Raw genomic sequence first — 241 nt, forward strand, 5'->3', positions numbered from 1 at the left:
CTCTCCTCCCCTCTCCTCTCCTCTCCTCTCCTCTTTCTCCACTCCTCTCCTCTCCACTCCTCTCCTCTGCTCTCCTGCAGTCATTAGCCCAGTGTCCAGCGCCCCATCATCCACATCAGCCCATCCCGTCCTGCCCTGCCCTGCCCTGCCCTGTCATCTCCACGTAGATGGAATCCCATTAGCTGACGAGGCCTGGTCCAGAGATGGGTCCCAGATGCACTGTAAGGAAGCCATCACTCAG

Source organism: Clupea harengus, unplaced genomic scaffold, assembly GCF_900700415.2.
Source record: "Clupea harengus unplaced genomic scaffold, Ch_v2.0.2, whole genome shotgun sequence".
NCBI classification, from domain to species: Eukaryota; Metazoa; Chordata; class Actinopteri; order Clupeiformes; family Clupeidae; genus Clupea; species Clupea harengus.